This window comes from Tamandua tetradactyla, chromosome 21 (genome assembly GCF_023851605.1).
Source record: "Tamandua tetradactyla isolate mTamTet1 chromosome 21, mTamTet1.pri, whole genome shotgun sequence".
Lineage (NCBI taxonomy): Eukaryota > Metazoa > Chordata > Mammalia > Pilosa > Myrmecophagidae > Tamandua > Tamandua tetradactyla.
The window spans coordinates 30,696,398-30,716,958 of record NC_135347.1 but is presented as its reverse complement, the minus strand read 5'-3'; positions in this window follow the sequence as shown (position 1 = coordinate 30,716,958).

The window sequence follows — 20,561 nt, the reverse complement described above, 5'->3', positions numbered from 1 at the left end:
TCTTCTTTCATTCATGAGATATTTTATGGAGATTTTTTGTTTATTTTTTGTGTGTCTGCTTTCATTTATTTATTTTTAAATTTGCAGGTGTAATGACCTTTCTGAGTTTTTTGTTTTGCTGGCTTACTATGTTCTGGTCAGTATTTTATTGTTCCATTCCTTGGTAATTTAAGTAGTTTTTGTAATATTCTACTTTATGGAAATAACTGATGTTTTCTTCTTGACATAATAATTGATCAGTTTCTGTAATTATTCCTAGGGGGTTTGAGAAAAATGTAGTTCCTATTGCCAGAATAGGAACCTTTGTTATTCAATTAAATTTTTCATAATTAAAAAAGTTCATGTTTTTGTTCTGGTAGTTATATTTGTACTTACAGCTTTGTATATCATCTGTAGTTGCTTGCTTTCTTATTAACCACCCTGTTTCTAACTTAGTTTTGATAGGTTAAGTTTACATTACACTTATTGCTTAGACAACAAGCAACATAAATTAATCTTATTTTATTCTCCTCTTTCTGTCCCCCTTTTCATTCTATTCTTGTTGTATTATTCTTACATTGTTACAAGATATATAACATTTTTATGTTGGCATTACACCCTCATGTACACTTTTTAATATATATTTTTAAATACACCTCATTTTATTGCTGAAGTTTCCTTTTTAATGGGAGGGCTTATGAGTGCAAATTTTTCTATTTTTAAGTATCTCAGAATTGTTTTTCATTTTTAGCCTTGATATTTGAAAGACAGTTTGGAAGAATATAAAATCATGATTTCATATTTTCTTTTTTAGGCTTTTTTTCCCTGAATAAGTTGTTCTGAACTCTCTTCCAGGACACTAACACTTCTGCTGTGTTAAACTATTGCCAAGTAATGACACTGAGTTTTTCATTCTCTATTATAATATTTGCCATTTTAAAAATATCTATTTTTTTAAGTCTACAGTCTTATTTTTATGGAAATAATTTTCTTTCCTATTATCCTCTTATCCTTGAGAACTGCAGTTACTGGAGTGTTAGACTCATTGACATAGTTTCAGACAAAACATTATTTCCCTCTTGTTTTACTATCTGTGCATCAATTTGTATCATTTCTATTGCTGTGGCTTGTAGTTCATTGAAAAACATTTAAAGTAATAGTAGACCAAAAAAAATCCAAATTTGATTTAAAAAATTAAAAACCTGATGATCCAAAATGCTCTGTGAACCCCAAGCTAGAACCTCTAAATTTAAGAACATTGAAAGAAGGACTTTCCAAGTAATTTGTATATTGAAAAGATGCTAGTTAAATGTTGAATAGCTGATACATGCTTATTCATTCATTCATTCAACAAAAGCCTAGTGTGCCAGATACAAGAAACACTGATATGAATAAGACCACAGTCTGTATTTGAATATCTCAGCATACATAGGGAGACCATAGAGGACCAGCTAGAATTAATGAAATAAGAATTTAAATTTAGTGGTATAGAAAGTTTATGCCATGTGGAAATGTTAAGGAATTCTTAACCAAGGTAACAGTTAACCTGTAACAAGGTAACAGGCCATTTCTTTTCTTTTTTTTTTTTTTTTTGGCATGGGCAAGCACCAGGAATCAAACCTGGGTCTCCAGCATGGCAGGCAAGAACTCCATCCACTGAGCCACCATTGCACTGCCCCAGTGCCATTTTTCTTTTTGAGGGAGAGGTTGGGTTTTGTTGCAAAGAATTGGAAACTATGGAATTTCAGAAAGAATAAAAAACACATTAATAAACATGTATGTTAGAAACAATACATTCAGGAGAATGTGTACTTTATTTTTCTGTAGCACCACATGAAATGAGTGATACATAAAAAGATGAGAATGAAAAAGTAGTCAAATCAGAAGACTCAAATATGGGCGGGCCACGGTGGCTCAGCAGACAAGAATGCTTGCCTGCCATGCCAGAGGACCTGGGTTCAATTCCCAGTGACTACCCATGTAAGAAAAATTAAAAAATAAAAAGTCTGGCTAGCTTAAAAAAAAAAAAGACTCAAATACTAGGATAAGGAATTCATTTTTGTGTTCAAAATTAGGGAAGACATTATAAGATTTTTTTCAGTGGTCAAATAATAAGACTTGCCTTTTTGGGAATTGCAAAGAAGGATTAAGGTACAGAAGCAAAGAGTATAATTAAGATGTTATACTAACATCCAAGTGAAATATAATGGAGATTTGAATTATGTAATATATCTTAGCAACTCTTAAAATAAAAAAATATATATTGCAGACACACAGGAGAGAAAATTCCTAATAAGCCTTGGGTAACAATGTGGGTTTGATAAAAGAAATCAGTAGAGCAGTTTTGGAGTAAAGATAATAACTTTAGTTTTGTTCACATTTAGTTTGAAGTTTCTGTGGAATAGCCATTTGCAAATGTGCACTGGACAAGAAAATATGCCAATATGAAACTCAGGACAAATCACTTACATGGGTGTACAGATGTAAGCATAGATCTATAAGTGGAAGATGAAAAAATGGCACGTATAGTTTGTTCAAGGAGATAATAGAAAGTATAAAAAAAAAGAAGGCAGATAACAGAGATCTGAGAAACACAAACTGAAGGTTAAGAGTTAAGGATCAAAGAGAGGACCAGGAAATGACATGGTGAAGAAAGGAAACTATGACTTCATAAAAGCAAAATAGGTTTCAAAGAAAAGTAATGATGAGCAGTAAAAAACAAATAAGATTTCACGCATGTTCCATTGGACCTCATGATGTCAGGAAGCTTGCAAACTATTTACATTGGGATGGTGGGTAACTTGTTGTTCTAGTTTGCTAGCTGCTGGAATGCAATATACCAAAAACGGAATGGCTTTTAACAAGGGGGATTTAATAAGTTGCAAATTTACAGTTCTAAGGCCGAGAAAATGTCCCAATTACAACAAGTCTAAAGAAATGTCCAATCTAAGACATCCATCCAGGAAAAGATACCTTGGTCTGAGGTTGTGTTGTTTTATTGGTAATTACACTGAGTGTAAGTGGATTAAACTCTCCAATCAAAAGACACAGATTTGAAGGAAGGATCCAAAAGCATGATCCAACTACATGTTGTTTAGAAGATCCTCTCCTTAGACCCAAAGATACAAATAGGTTGAAAGTGAAAAAATAGGGAAAATATTCTATGCAAACTGTTCTAGTTTGCTAGCTGCTGGAATGGAAATACCAGAAATGGAATGGCTTTTAACAAGGGGAATTTAATGAGTTGCTAGTTTACAGTTCAAGGCCGAGGAAATGTCCCAATCACAACAAGTCTATAGAAATGTCCAATCAAAGGCATCCAGGGAAAGATACCTTGGTTCAAGAAGGCCGATGAGGTTCAGGGTTTCTCTCTCTCAAGCGAGAAGGCACATGGCGAACACAGTCAGGGTTCCTCTCTCATCTGGAAGGGCACATAGCGAACATGGCATCATCTGCTAGCATCTTCTCCTGGCTTCCTATTTCATGAAGCTCCCCGGGAGGCATTTTCCTTCTTCATCTCCAAAGGTCTCTGGCTGGTGGATTCTCTGCTTCGTGGTGCTGCAGCATTCTCTGCTCTCTCTGAGTCTCTCTGAATCTCTCATTCTCCAAAATGTTTCCTCTTTAGTAGGACTTCAGAAACTAATCAAGACCCACTCTAATGGGTGGAGACATGTCGTCCCCTAATCCAGTTTAACAACCATTCTTAACTAAATCACATCACCTAGGGAGATGATCTCATTACAGTTTCAAATATACAGTATTGAATAGGGAGTATTCTACCTTTAAGAAATGGGATTTATATCAAAACATGGCTTTTCTTAGAGGGCATACTTCCTTTCAAACCAGCACACTTGTGTTACTGAAAACTAATGAGGAAATTATAACGTCAGAAAGTAGAGATGTTATCCTACTTTTTGAAGAAAACTTTACCATTTTGGGGAAGAAAAACATATTACTGTGAAAATGAAATTTTGAGAAAGCATTGATAATATTATAGCCAAAAAAAAGCAAGTTAATCAAATAAATACAAGTATCCAAGGTAAGTTTCCTTATTGATTGGTTGATGGTGAATTGATAAAGATATCTGTCTTGCCATTTGCAATTTAGACTACAGTGAACTTTTGCATGGATGTTCTATAGTGAAAATGCTAGAAAATAGAATCTTTGCTGGTTAAAGAAATCACATAATTTCTGGAATTTATGAAACAAATAATTGATTTCATCAGTTGTAATTTTTCAATTAAACTCAGATAATAAGACTGCTAATCTGGAATAAAGGCAATACTTTGTCAAACCACTGACAATGAATTAGTAGAAGTTTTCTTTTCTTCTAATTTAAATAAACAGATGAAGCAAAGCATTTTGAGTCTGTGATTGCTTATTCATTATGCTCCTACATCTTTAGCAATTTTGTTGAAAACAGGAAATTAAACAAGAGGAATATAGATGGGTAAATAGATAGTGTAGAGGTTTGGAGCAGTATGTACCGCAGAAAAGGTCGTTTTCTTAAAGCTAATCCATTCCTGCGGGTATGGACGCATTGAAGGTAGTATCTTTTGGTGAGCAGGATCTTAACATAAGTTGAGATATGATTCAGTTCAATCAGGGTCGGTCTTAATCCTCTTACTGGAGTCTTTTATAAGAAGAAAAAACAAATAAAATACAAAAAAAAAAAAAAAAAAGCCCAAGAGAAGTTCAGAGAGAAAAGCCAAAGAGACTGAGAGAGGAGACACACAGAAAACAGAGAGAGGAGCACAGTAAAACAGGGAGCAAGCCACTGACGCCAGAAGCTTACGCATCGGAACCCAGGAGAGAAGGGAGAGACCAGCAGACATCGCCATGTATCTGGCAGTGACAGAAAAGCTAAAGATCGTTGATCTTTGGGGGAAAGCATCACCTGCCAATGCCTTGACGTGAACATTTTCATGACCTCAGAACTGTAAACCTGCACGTTAAATCCCCATTGTATGTGATGGTGTGATTGAGAAAACCTTGTCTGATGCTCCTTTTATCCAGGGAATGGGCAGATGAGTAAAAATTAAATAAGGATAAAAAATAAAGAATAGGGGGACATAAAATGTAAAAATTGGGTAAGTTGGAAATACTGTGGGTCAATGAGGGAAGGGGTGAGGGGTATGGGATGTATGAGTTATTATTTTTTTCTTTTATATTTCTTTTTCTGGAGCATACAAATATTCTAAAAATTATCATGGTAAAGAACACACAACTATGTGATGATATTGTCAACCATTGATTGTACAATATGGTTGGACTTTGTGTGTGTAGACATTTCTCAATAACAGTATTTTTAAATAAATAAATAAATACCTGCTGTAAAAGTCAACCCATTCCTGTTATGTTGTATTGTATCAGCTTTAGCAAACTGTAACAGATGAATAGATGATAGACAGTTAGATGCAAAGATATATAGATGTAAAAAAAAGACACATAGTTGTAGCTGATACAGACATAGATGCATACACACAGTCTAAGCAAAGCAATATTAGCAGCATACATATCTTCTAAAACATAGGGGGACAAGAGAGCCTCTTTTGTTGCTCAGATGTGGCCTCTCTCTCCAGTCAACATGACGACAGTCTCACTATCCTCCCCCTCTCTGCATGGGACATGACTCCCAGGGGTGTGGACCTTCCTGGCAACGTGGGACAGAGATCCTGGAATGAGCTGAGACTCAGCATCAAGGGACTGAGCAAAACCCTAGAATGAGCTGAGAAGTAACATCAAGGGATTGAGAGAACCTTCTCTACCAAAGGGGGAAGAGTGAAATGAGACTAAGTGTCAATGGCTGAGAGATTCCAAACAGAGCCTAGAGGTTATCCTGGAGGTTATTCTTATGCATTAAGTAGATATCACCTTGTTGTTCAAGATGTAGTGGAGAGGCTGGAGGGAACTGCCTGAAAATGTAGTGCTGTGTTCCAATAGCCATGTGTCTTGATGATGATTGAACAATGATACAGCTTTCACAATGAGACTCTGTGAATGTGAAAACATTGTGTCTGATGCTCCTTTTAGCTACTATATCAACAGAAGAGTAGAACATATGGAATAAAAATAAATAATAGGGGGAACAAATGTTAAAATAAATTTAGTTTGAAATGCTAGCAGTAAATGAAAGCGAGAGGTAAGGGGTATGGTATGTATAATCTTTTTTTTCTCTGTTATCGTTTGCTTTCTTTTTCTGTTGTCTTTTTATTTTTCTAAATTGATGCAAATGTTCTAAGAAATGATGACTATGCAACTATGTGATGTATTAAGAATTACTAATTGTATATGTAGAATGGAATGATATCTTAATATTTCGTTTGTTAATTTTTTTTAATTAATAAAAAAAGTTAAAAAAAAAAAAAAACATAGGGGGAAAGAGACCCAAAGCTCAGTGTCATGCCACCTGTAAAGGGATGTCATCATAGTGGAATACTGCAAAATACTTGCACATAAAATTTTCAAAGGTGATCTTTGCTTGTCATCTTCAGACTCCTTCTTTCTCTTCCTCTCCCTATCTCTTGCTCTTGCTTCCTTCCCCCATGTCAAAATAAATAAATAAAAAGACAGTCATTCTGAAAACACACTTGCAACAGGCTGATGCTTGAAAAAGAGAGATTGTAGTGTCATTGGAAGACAGGCAAATACACAAGCAATTACAAAAAACAATTTTTTGTGTGATACTCATGGGTTGCTGAGGAGTACACAGCACCTTTGGAAGCACAACCCCCCTTTTCAGGCTACCATCCTTACCTCTCTCTTAACTATTACATATTTTAGAAGTCATTTATATTTTTTATTATTCTTGTTGAGAAGAATTCCATCAGGTATAATACCTTAACAAAAGAGTAAATCATCCAAAAATGTCATTTTGCTGATAGATCTTGCAAAATTGGCCAATTAAGAAATTAATTATGATTTGGCATATGAAGTATTTAAAATAGAGCCACTGGAACCCTAAAAATTCTTATTTTAAATTGAAGAATAAATTTGAATGATCAGAAGTAAGACTATTAATGTGTAATTCATTCTGTAATTCAGAATGTCACCATAAAAAGTCAAATTCTGTATTAAAGATCTCACATCTGAAAGTGGATTTGTTTATATTTTTGATTATAGAATAAATTTTCCAAAATTACTCAATTAAAATTTACCTGTACTGGGTATGTAGTCTTCCTACCAACTCCACAACCTTGAAAAATATTTATTTATTCTTTAGTTCAAATATTTCTTCAAGTATCTTTTAAGTGACAAGGTCTTTTACAGATTCTCGATTTGTAGTGATAGAGAATCCAGACAAAGTCTCTTCGTTCTAGTGAGGACCCAAGTAGAGATAAGGTGGTTAGAAAAATGCTCGCTTAATAACTGAGATAATTATAATTGGAATAATGTCATAAGGAAACTAAAGCAACATAGTGCGAGAAAAGGGGTGCAGAGATTTGGAGACTTGAACGAGACTGTCAGAGAAGGCCTCCCTATTTAAATCACATTTAGCTCTACTTAAATGACATGGTTTTTACAATTTAACATATGTGCATAGTTGTACATAATCATAAGAGAATACAAAACCCACAATAATTAAGGTATACATTGACTTATTTTCTTTAGTAAGGAAATATTTGAACTGATTTATTACATTCTACATTACAGGTTCCCTCAAGATCAAAGACATAAGTTTTGAGGGAGTAGATTTTAACTGTGTACAGAAGATGACAAAATTGATAGGAATCAAATGTGCAATTCTGTTTATATTAGCATTCTACATTTTTTTAAAAAATCACCAAACCTTAAATGGACCTTTGAGATCTTGTAGTCCAAATTTCCCATTTCATATGAAGAAGCAAGGCAGAGAATGTGCCTTGTCCAAAGAGGATAACTAATTACTAGCAATTGAACTATTCCCAGAATTCTCCTATCACACTGAAGGGGTGTAAATTGAGCTAACTAACCAAAGCAAAAGCTAACAACAGATAAACAAAAGGACTAGATGGAAAAGAGTTATAAATATTCTTCTCAATATAAATAACTGGTTTTGGGGTGCACATCTTGTGCATGAGTGTTGACAGTGTTTTAAAGAGGTAAGCCCACAGGGTCTGAAATGAGAAAATCTGTGATCGTGTCCTGCCCACTCTTCATTCAATAGGGAGATTTTCTAGTGAGACATTTCATTCTTTCAAACACCTACCTTGTGCCAAAAAGTCCTAGGTGCTCTGGATAAAGAAATAAAGAAGGCATGGTTCTTGCTTCCAAGGACTTTACAATCTTCAATATTCTCACAAGATGGTTATAAGCAAGTGAGCAAATAAATTTTGCAAATGTGCTTTATAAACTGTTTCGTGTGATTTGAATGTTTTGTATTAGAAAGGCTCATGTAATTTAATATGTGTAAAATTTCTTACACAAAGGAGGTGCTTAATACAGATACTATTTTCTTTTTTATTTTTTAAATATAATTAAATATTTATTAGTAAATTTAACAAATACTTGTGGAGAACTAAGTAAGTACCAGGCAATATTATAGGCACTAGGAATGAAAGGATTCTGTGATGCCTCTTGGATTTTGATTTAAATTGGTAAGTAGATGTTGGTGCCTTTACTGAGACGAGGAAAACAGAGAGAAGCACAGTTTTGAGTTAAAAAATTACACGTTGTTTTACTATGTTTACGATGCCAGTTTGACAATAAAGTAAAGATGCTAAGATGTAAATGAGCATTAGTTATGTTTAGTATGTTATTTGGAGTGTACACTGGAAAACTCATTGCTGGAGATATAAATAAGTATATACATAGAAGATGTTTGATAAGTGAAGAGGGAGAGTATGCAGATAGGACAGCACTTGTATGAAGTTTTACTGTGATGGAAAGCAAAGAAATGGAGCAATAGTGTCAAGGGGGATTTTTTAAATTTTAGGTTAAAAAACAACAACAATTCTATCCTGAATGACTTTCAAAGCTTCCCAAGCATCTGTTTTTGTTGTTGGTGTTGTTTTTCCTTGTTAATATAGTTGATGTAGACATAAAGAACATACTAGCAAATCTCATAAATAATGCAAAGTATTTTCCTACAAATATTGTTCAGTTCAATCATTTGAATAATTGAAACAAATTATCTTAGATTAGCATCTGATTGTCTTGGGTTTTCCCAAACTGCTACCTTAAATTTTCATGGGCTCTAGAAATGAAATAGGTTTAGAGATGAAAAGGAAAAGGAGTGGGGGCGGGCCACTGTGGCTCAGCAGGCAAGAATGCTTGCCTGCCATGCCCGAGGACCCACCTTCAATTCTCGATGCCTGCCCAAGTAAAAAAAAAAAAAAGGAAAAGGGGAGGTTTCAAGTGCATGTTTTCTTTTGTCAATATTTCTGACCCACCATCTGCTCAGTCTCATATTTCAAAATTGATCAGTTTTTCTTTTAATCTGATTCATAATTCAATTATTATCCCACCTTAATTAAAGCAGAAGGCATTTATGGATATTTTCATTAATACTAAATGATGGTATCCTTGGGTGGGCCACAGTGGCTCAGCAGCAAGAACGCTTGCCTGCTCATGTCAGAGGACCCGAGTTCGATTCCTGGTGCCTGCCCATATTAACAAAACAAAACAAAAAAATGATGGTATCCTTCATCCACGTATATTTTATTTGTATAACCACAGATATTTCAACAATTGCTCTTTACCGAAATAAATCCAGACAATAGTCAGAACATATAGAATCTTGCCTATGAATCTGAATAATTATCAATGGGTGAATTTAAAATATAGTTATGTGGAATACGCAAGTTACATAGGAGATGTTCATCTAATTTTTGTACTCTAAATTGCTGTGTGATACAGTTTGGGTAAAGGCTATTCAGGTTTGCCCAGGAACGTCCCAATTTGAGCATATTAAAATTCAAAGTCCCATTGTGAGATATCCTCAGCCCAAGGCAAACCAGGAGCATGTCACCATACATTTTACATATCACTTTTATTTTAAAGAGGAAACGTGAATTGCTAAAAGTATTTTAAATACTGTCCGTAACATGAGTAATCTATTCAGTGCAATACAGTACACTTATATTTTGAGAAACACAGTCCCTGAAGCCTGTATTAAAAATTATTTCAAACCTGTTTTAGAAAGTTTATTGGTTCAAAGAAAAAATTGCTGCTTTACGACAAAGATGTAAGATAGAATCATATGATTTTTTCCCCTAAGTTACTCTGTAAGCCTGGTTTGAATCAATACTTCTCAATTGGCTTTCAACTTTGAAGTTTTGCAACCAAAGCAACACAAGAGTGCAAACCAGGGAGAAATTAACTTCTGAAATTTTTAAACTTGTTGCTTAGAGAAGGGAGTATGTGCTATAGCCATACAGCCATGATTCTAAAAGAAACCAGGAGAGCTTTCTTATCACGACGGAAGCAGAACGTTCCACAGTGGTTGCCAAAATGTTGCCTACATCTCTGCTCGGTATCGCCTATCATCTCTGATGAGACTATACATTTCCAACATGCAGCATTACAGTTTTGATGCTCACTCTGAAAAAATATTACTTTTCACAAAATTGTGAATTTCACTAAAACCCCAGGAAATAATCTTAGGAGAGTTTCAAGAAGACAGACAAAAATGATGATAAGCAAAAAGCTGTGAATGTGAAATGTAACTTTGGAGATGGGCAGTGGGGCAAAGTTATGTAACATGTTTTCGGAGACATTACCAGACAAAAAAATCATTAAAAAAAAGAAAGAAAGAAAAACCTGATTTCTGCAGCAGTTGGAGAATCACATTATCTCTCTTTCAGGAAAAAGGTAAACAGGCTACATGGCATTCCAGCTGAGCCCAAGTAAAAATTCAAGGTTGTCATGATGCATAAAATCGCTATACATAAAACTAACTCTATCTAAAGTAATCCATTAAGCCACAAAATCATGGCATTCTACTCCCTGGCTCTTTTAGAATTGCAGCATCTTAAGTTCTGAGTATGTGGCATGCCCAACTTGTACTTCTGCTAATAATGCTTTCTGCATTCTGCTCCTACTGTATCAATCTCACTGGTGCCTTCTTCAATGTCTGGAAACTATCTCCTTATTTCTCTCCCTCCTGTGCTAAATGGAATGTTCTGAAAGATTATTATGAGCTTCTCTGTATATATAAATATCCATCCTAAAGCAATTTCTAATTCCTTACAATACTGAAATCCAATCCATCTGTGCCTCAAGCTAAGTTTTTAGTTTTATGTTCCTCAACGTCTGGGCCTAAATGAGGCACAAACAGCATAATGAACTCTGACTGAATTTCTGAGGACTACATTTTATTATTTAAAAATAATAACTAACTTCTATTGAGCACTTTGTTCATGTAGGCATTGTGCTAAACATTTATTTATTTTTATTAAAAGCAGTACTTCAAAGTAGTTTTTATTATGCATTCTATTTTACATAGGAGGAAAGCATAGCTGAGAGGGATGACATTATTGCCTCATTCAGACAGCTAAAAAAAAAAGGTGATCTGGAAGCTCTAAACCAGTGTACATGTTAGATTCCAAAATGTGTGTATATATATATATATACATAGCTTGGTTTTTTGATTTCTTATCCCTGTTACCATGGATAATTTTAAAAGATCTGCTACTCAGGAAATTAGAAATCGTAGTATGACCAGTCTATCTACTTTCTGCTCCTGTGAACCAGAATCTGTCAATTTGTGAAGAAATGCTCTGGAGAAAGTAATAAATTAGAGTAAGATCTGCTTTAGAACCCCCAGAAACTTCCCCAGTCTGGCCCAGAAATTCCTTAGGGATTGGAAGCCCCTCCCTGTGCTGGAACAAGTAGAATTATAACACAGCAAATAAAAAAAGAAAATAACATTGTAGGTATATAACGGATATATATTTCTGTCCCTGGTAGGAGTATGAATAGAATTAGAAAAACACTAGAAAGCTTAGAGAAAGAGTCAGAGCAAGAGAGAGAGCTAGAGAACTGAGGACTACAAAAAAGTGAAAATGATTGTGATGTTACACCAGGTGGGAGAAATAGTCACAAGGTAAATGGAAACAAAAATCATAAGCTATATGAAAATTAAAATTATTGTGTGCATTTAAGGAAACACTAAAAACTGCAGCATCATCAGAATCATATTTTAGGTATCGGTTACTTTTACTTTCTAACCTTCACCAAGAATATTAATTTAATTTAATTTAACTTCAGTTTTTATTTAGTAAGGCAATCAACTGATTATAAAAATTTTGTATAATATACTTTATAATGTACTTTTCTATTGCACAGGAGGAGTATGTATTTCTTTGAGTTCTATCTTCTCATTACTTTCCAAGTATCTCCAAAACAGCTTACATGTTGCTGCATCGATGCTCCAGTTATTTACTTTTCTGTCAAATTTCAGTTACTCTCACAATATCATACTTGCACCAAAGTGCATATGATTCCAAATCTCATATATTTTTATTGCCCTTTTTGTTTAGCATGCATACTCAATAACTGCCTTTCTCAAATTTATTTCCTTTTGCAGTTCCGGCCAGATATACGAGCATTAGTTTCCTCCAAACTGCTAGCACCGCATTTGCTTTTTTGTTTTAGTATGCATACTTCCATAATATTCCTTCTTAATGGTTTTTCATATATACCTCTTCGTCATTTTCATTCTCTGCGTGCTTGTCCCTCCTCACACGCAGTCTCTCTGTACTTTACACTCTCTCCTTCTACTGTCTAGTTTTTCTTGGAGGACATTTACTTCCTATCTGTATAGCACCCATCTATCCTAAAGCAATTTCTAATTCCTTACAATACTGAAATCCATTCCGTCTGTGCCTCAAGCTAAGTTTTTAGTTTTATGTTCCTCCACGCCTGGGCCTAAATGAGGCACGAGCAGCATAATGAACTCTGACCGAATTTCACGGATGGCTTATGTGACAAAACAAATGGATTGTGCTTTGATGGGAGAGCAGTCGTTTCACAAGGTGACAGTAGTCAGGAGACTCTTCTCTAATATAATAGAAAGAAAATGGTAAGGGAGTTGTTAGTCTGAAAGTATTGCCCATAAAAGACAAAGAGAACTCTTTTTGAGGCAGTTCCTTCTCTCTGGGGTACTCTGCTGATTGTAAAGGATCATCAACAAATATTAAAACCTATTCTCGGAGACACAGAGACTCCAGAACAATCTCTCAGAAAGAAACAGCAATATGGTTATCACAACTTACTTCTTTCTATTTATTCTTTTTGTTTTCAATTTCATAATTCGCATCTTAATCTGACTTCATATATCACAGAGATAGATGAAGCGAGATTAGAAACACAATTACAAAGATAATCATCGGGCTTACTTCTTCTGTTATTTTTCCCTGAAACATTCCCTCGGACAAATAACAGCTGCACCTGAACCTTATCTAGCTGGTAAATCACAACCACATTCTATCTCCGTTTTAATCTAGAGAAAAGGCTGGTAACTGGACATTTGTGAGCATCACTAGAAATAGTAAAATACTGTTGGAGTGAAAATCATATGCAAAAAAAAATTTTCATAGAAAAAAGGTGTTATTATAGCATGATAAAAGCTTGTTATCATTTATATGACTATGTGCAAATTAATATAATTATTGAGCACGGTTCTAGGTATTTGCCTCTGAACCCACTAGAAACTCATACTACTTGGTTTTTAATACCAGGTCATACAATTTGAGGTAGAGAATATTTTAAAGAAATCACTATAAAATGTAGAGAGATTACGAAATCCTCAGAGCTTTTGCTTATTTTAATTACTTTTAAACCCATATTACCACAGCCTGATATGACATGGATTAATTTGGTTCATCGTGCTAGCTGTACCCTGCAATATTTTAAAAAAATGTCTTATACAGTCTCTGTGGTTGGTAATCTATTCTACACAGTTTAGGAAGCATTAGTGACTTCTTTGTCATGTTTCTCTATCTTACTGCCATTTGGAACCAGATTTCCTTCCTAGCTGATATTTATTTACCTTCTGCTGGGGGCGTTTATATATTCCACGGTGCTGTACCGGTGTCCTTCAGTGATACCGCAGGGCATTAAAGGAGAACTGTCCATTTTGTGGCTTTCTCTGATGGCAGTCCAGATCACCTTTTCCTAGTTGCAGACTCAGACTGGCATAAGAAACTCTTTGTCAAATCACTAAAGAGCCATGAGCTATATAAAATAATTTATCCTTTCGGAGACAACAACCATTTTTATTCCTATCAAGGGTAGGGTCAGATTCAGAAAAAACATCCTCAATATTTATACCAATAAACACTATTGCAAAAAAGATTAAAGCTTGAAAACTGGAAATTAAATGTCTATTAAATTTTGAAAATCTACATCTTTAATTTGCTTATTATTTTTGTTTATTTACTTTTCACTTTTGTTTACATTTTACTCTGTTTTTAATTTTACATTTTATATAGTTGCATGTAATATTCACATACATTTAATTTGGAGAAAATAAAAGAAAAAATTATAAAATGTTAATTTTCTATTTCTGTTTTTGCTTTGTATAAGTCTAGATAAGGCAACAATACAGTATGTGTTGAAAAGTGCTTTAAACACCTGCAGTAGCATCTCTTTCTGAATAGCAGATAGAAAATGGAAGATGTTCTCTAATTTAGCCATAAACATCTGGTTTATTTACTAACATGGGCCCAGTTTCATCACATTATGAGTAACTCAGAAAGTAAGTTATTCTGTCATGTTATTATTTATTATTATTATTTAAATTCTGAATAAGTAACAAGACACCCCAAATATTAAACTTTTATTGAGTTTAATATTTAATGTTCACCCAGACTAAAGAAACTTATTATAATGAGTTCTCAAGCTGTCCACACCTTTTTATCATCCATTATAAGTTAGAATTCATCCTTTTTCTCTTGCCCTGTGCCTGGTTTCTAACAATATTGTCAATTTAGGAAGTTCTGGGGCAAGTTCATGGAAGATGAATATGATAATATTTTTGTTCAAAAAAATGTGCATGTTGTCTTTTGATTTGTATTTTATAAACTATGTCTGCTTTCCTATATGACAACTGAAACTAAGCATATGAATTTAAATATATTTTTGAAAAATATTAAACCATTATTTCCTCTGTTCTTCCTTTAACTTCTTGCTTTGGGTATCTTTAAAATAAGATATATAAGTAGATAATGGAGAAAATATATAGTATGAACATACAGTGAAGTATTATTCAGCCATATGAAAGAATGAATTCTGATGCATGCGACAACATGGATTAAACTGGAAGCTATCATGTGGTGTGAAATGAGGCAGACACCAAAGGACAACGCGAGTTATTTGAAAGTATCCTTAGGGGACTCATTTGAAGATTGCCTGGCTGCTGAATGATTACAAAATAAGCATAGTGGAAAACACAAATACAACAAAACAAGGCTGCACACAGTTACAATGCAATGCTTCAACCTGCATATTTAGTAGGAATGGATTTTTAGTTACTTTGCAAAAGTGGGGTGACCTTATACATAATCCCTGCATCTTGGCTTCTACATGTAAAAATTATATCATTACAATCCTTTCAGTGAAAGAGGCAGATTTAGCTCATTCCAGGAACTGAACTGGGGTCTCCAGCATGGCAGGCAAGAACTCTGCCTGCTGAGCCACCATGGCCCGTCCAACTCATGTCTTTTTACAGCAAAGTATTCCACAGTGTGGATATGTCACATCATATTAAATTATTCCCATATCACTCACATTGTTTGCAGTTTTTTTATAGTGGGAACAATACAGCAATAAATATGTTTGTCCCTACAATATTACCTATTGGTATCATTATTTGCTTCTATGAATATAGTTTCCTGGTTAAAGGGAATGCACATTTTGATTTAATAATGATAGATGACATTCTAAAATATCTGTATCTATTCACATCTTAATCCACAATGTACAAGGATACCCTGGTGTTAAGAATTATCAAATCGAAATTTTAGATATCATCAGAGGTGAAAAGAGATGTCACATTTTTACTTTAAGTACTTCTTTGACAGTTATTACAATAGAGTGTGTTTTCATTATTATTGCTCAGTTGTCTTTGCTGTTCTCTGAATGCGCATTCATATGGAATGAACTTTTGAGTGTTTTTCCATCAATTTCAATGGTCATTATACATTATAGATGTACTTTTTTTATCCTACCTGGAGTTGCAATACTTTCTCATTCAACCTATTTTTAAAAACTTTACTTCATCTAATGTTATGTTTTCCATGCACATATTTTACTTCATAAATTTAGCATTTAAAAAATTATTGACTCAACATAACCTCTAGAGGTTCTTCTCAGTTTGTTTCTCCTTTTTTTTTTTTTTCATATGTCTGAGTTAGTGGCACAACTATATTTTCTTCTAGATAACTAACTGTTTATTCTGGCAACTGTTATTAAATAATTATTCATTTTTCCACTAAATTGAAATGTCACCTATACATGCACTTTTAGGAAGACTGATATGAAAGTAAAATAATCTTTCATCAAAGTTATCCAGATATTTAAAAATGAGTTACCCAGATATTCAAAAATACATTTAAAATTTTAAGTTGTCTGCAATGGTTGAAAATATGTAAATGATAAATCAGAGAAACTTCCGTATAATTTATCATTAGTAACTTCTCATTAATGATACATAATTGGAATATTGTGTACCTATTACACATCAACAGGCTCTTAATGAAGTTGAGAACATTATGCAATATTGTTTACCATATTAATTAGCTTTATTAATTCCATCTTTATTATGTTAATCTGTTGTTATTTCAGTGACAAATCTCAGGTTAGAAACATGCAAATTCATTGGATTAATTTTTCATGGACCTCAACCATGACTGCCAAGTGAACTGGAGTTGACAGGATTTTTGTGGCAGAGACTGTTAGCTGCTTTCTACATCCAGGGGCTTCCCTTCTTCCTGGAAACACAATTAAATTATATTTCCCAGGTCACTTACTTGTGACCCTGTGACTGAGCTCTAGCCAGTGGAATCTGGACGGAAGTAATATTCACGAGTTCCAGGCCTATACCGTAGAAATCTCCTAGGATGTCTTCCCTGACCTTTTTTTTCTTTCCAGGTAGCTAGCTAGAATGGAGTGGAAACAATTTCTAGGTGATCATGAAATCCAATGTTTAGCATAAGATAGTTTCCATTCAGGAAGGGTCCGCTGCGGCTGTATGATTTCCTGGAGGAGAACCACAGCCCACCTGTTTACAAACCCAGGATTTTAATGTGAACATGAGGCAAGCCTATTTTGCTTTCAAACCATTTTATGGAGATGTGCACTTGTTTCTTTTGTTGTTGGGTTTTTTTCAACATTAGCCTACTTTACAACAGGTGTCAATCACATAGCAGTCACCTTCCTGAAACTCTCAGATACACTATTTCATTTAAATATTAAGAAGGAGATCAAATAATATTTTGTGAATTACACATAGAAGTGTTTATTTCTGAATCCTCTTGCATAACTTTCTTAATCTTTTGTCATTATTTTATATAAGCATTGAATTATTAAGACATTATAGAAGCTGATAAATGCAAATCTTAAAAAGGGGGAGATAATTAACATCAGATAATCATTAGAAATAAATGTTTTTAAGAATACAGAGTTGGGAGAGACCTTGTTGATTGATTCAACTCTTTCAAAACATGAGTGTGTAAGACAACTTTCAAGGCAGAGTTGTCTAGACATTAGATAAAGAGGAAATACTTTTCTAATAATTATGGAGACTATAAATAAAGAGATAAAGCAATATCACATAGTGTTGTTTCATTTTACAAAGAAGGAAACTTAAGGCCTCAGCTGTTCTGTGATTTGACTAAGATATTAGCAAGTTATTGCCATGGTTTATCATACTCAACAACAATTAAGTATGATAATAACCAATATTACTATACTACTACCACCACTACTAGTTGTACTACTAGTACTACCAAGTACTACTATTACTACTAATACTTACATGTCACATTTATTGAATATTTTTGCGTCAGGCACTGGTTTGACTGCATTGATGTATTAAGCCCTCATGAAATCCTTATAATAGCCCCTATACAATAATATTATCTTCATTTTGCAGATGAAATAACTGGAATATAAAGAAGTTATAGAAGTAAGAAACTTTCTCAAGGGTACTTGGGACTTATCATTTACGACAATTAGTGGTGAAGCCTGTATTGGAACCCAAGCAATTGGCTTGAGAGCTTAGCAGAAGGCTGTGCTGACTCCCACCCACACCTTTACATAGTCATAGATCCACTCCACTAGATGCTTATTGCTTCTTTATGTTTGAGATTGCATGCCTGTCAGCACGACTTTATAAAATGATACATTAACTCGCACTCCAGATTGTGAGGCCAGGTGAGGTACAAATATGCAGGCCAAACATTGATTCTGGCCAAGTTGAAGGGAGTTCTGGAAGTTTGCATTCATGATGGAGTTCAGAGGAAGAGTCTGCCTAGAGTCAGCTGGTGCACAGCTACAGAAGGTATAAATAGACCACTAATTATTCACCAAAAGACAGTCAGGAGAATGCAAGCCATAAGGTGAGACAATCATTGAAGAACCAGGAAATGAATAAGAAAACAGGTAATAAAGAAGTGCCATAGGTGAAGTTAGGTTAGAAGACAGGATACTGGTAAAGTGCTGGTGGTAGAGATGGAGACATATATGTAAGAGAAATCATACATGTAAGGGAAACTCCTGCCAGTTAAGACAATTGTGTATGCTAAACTACTGTGTCAGCTATACCTCCCCCCACCAAAATGTACAATGGCTCAAACAAAATAGATAATTTCTTATTGGCATTACAATCCAAAAAAGGTATTCTAAATCATTGATTGTTTTTTTTTTTCCATGAGATTATTTAGAGACCCTTTCTTTTTCTTATCTTATTGCCCCGCCAACCCCTCAGGGGTTATCATCACGCACATCAAGTGCAAGAGAGGCAGAAAGTACATACGTGATAGGTTTTTAAAGTATAATTAAAATTTAATTGTTTGGAGTAGTTCTAGTGGTGAGAGATGTAATCCTATCACAAATGGCAATTTCATGCTAGATAGTATACTGCATCTATTCTACTACATATTTTAGACACATCACTTAAATTCTCATTCTTTTGACCAAAATTTCATCTCATGGCCACATCTAAATAACAAGGAATTTGGGAAATAGTGTCTAGCTGTGAGTCCAGGAAACAGAGGATATTGATTTTGCCATAAACCTTACCTGCTTAATTTAGTGCAACAGCTAGTTCCAGAGTTAGCCATTACACCTTCTACTCAGATCAGGCTACACAACCAAGTTTAGGGCATGAGATCTGGATAGATCCTGGCATTAATATTTTGTTGAAAAATAAACTATTTCACATTTATATCAATGGGCATGTTTGTACAAATCTATTCCATCTTCTTTTATTTTTTTAATTTGTTTTTGTTTTTTTCATATTCTTTTATTTTTTCACATGAATGTTTTCACCTGTAATGATGAGTATAGTTCTCTCCTGGTAACCATTTGGGATGTTACTAACATCTTCATGATTTAAACTAAAATCATGTTTGTTTCATGTAGTCTCACCTACAGATAAAGACTATATTTCTGAAATGAAAATATCAACTTACATTGTTTTAAGAAAGGTAAAAAGTGTGTAACGATAATAAAAATGGCAACTGAAATCTAATTTTCCTTTCAATAATTTGCTTTATGACTTTAAATATGATGTACTTCAACTTAATCATTAAATATACACCAAACTAAGGGCTTCTTAAGCATCCCCAAAGAAAACAGCCCCAGAAAAATGTTGAATAATACTAAAATGTCTATGCATTTCCTACTGGAACAAAAACAATGTTTAAAAGAACATGTATTAATTTTCTTTGGAAATGAGAATCATTCATTCTATAAAATTTTGCAAAGTATTGTTAAATTCTCTCACAAATTTCACAAAAGAAAGCAAAAGGTACCATATTTCAAAAAATAACAAATATTGTTTGCATACATTTCTTAGATTTACCTAATTGCCAACTCTTGGAAATATTATTAATTTTTACTGGTTTTATGATGATATTAAGGCTGTGAATCTAATAGGTATGAATGGCCCAAAATAAACTATTCTAAGCACTTCTTTGGAGAAGTAAAAGAATCCTCCTATTTGTTCTTCAGTAAAAACAAATGACATATGGTGTCAAGCCACCCCTGGCTGGAACATTCTCAGCAGGGAAAGTGTCACTGAAAATGATCAATGAATTTCATTTCATACTCAATACGCTTGCTTTCAGACCAATTGTAAAGGCACAATAATTTGTACACTTCTTTTGGTGTTCAAAACACATAGCTATCTGACATTGGTACATAAATTGCAAAAAAGTTATCCTCATCCTTAACAATGCAATCTCATTAAGAAATGCATGCTTCTGGATACATGTTCTTTAGAACTCTACTTTGTTCCCTTTATTTTTAAAAGCTAAAGACAGAGAATGATATTTAAAAACTATAGTTTCTTTTTTATAATTTTAAAGTCTGAAGGAACTTTAGAAAATTAGTAGTTAGTATAAGAGGAGAAAAAAGTGACCTAGGCATGTGAACGT